A 383-nucleotide genomic window follows, 5' to 3' on the forward strand; every position below is an offset into this window, starting at 1 on the left:
AAAGTCACAATATTCATGAAAACTAAAATCAGCTATTTGGTCTTAATTTAAGGTTAGGCATAAGGTAAACAGTGTGGTTAAGGTTAGTTTCAAAATAACATTTTAAGAAGATAAATAGTAGAAATAGGGGAGATGTATTACTTTGTGGCTGTGGAAACTAGTGACGACCCTGCAGTCTCGAGGAAGAACTGCCATATAATTGCCCACCACTAGAGCCCTGTATTGATCATAAAACTAGCTGTTGACTACTACACTTCCAATAAATGGAACGATTAAGGAACACCTGTGTGATTTTTAGCAAAGAGAAGGGAACACCTCGCTCTCCAACCAAGGCGCATGAATACAGGAGCAAACTGAGGTGAATAGGAAATTCAGCAACACTT

Source organism: Coregonus lavaretus (genome assembly GCF_964263955.1).
Source record: "Coregonus lavaretus genome assembly, chromosome: 5".
Classification (NCBI taxonomy): Eukaryota; Metazoa; Chordata; class Actinopteri; order Salmoniformes; family Salmonidae; genus Coregonus; species Coregonus lavaretus.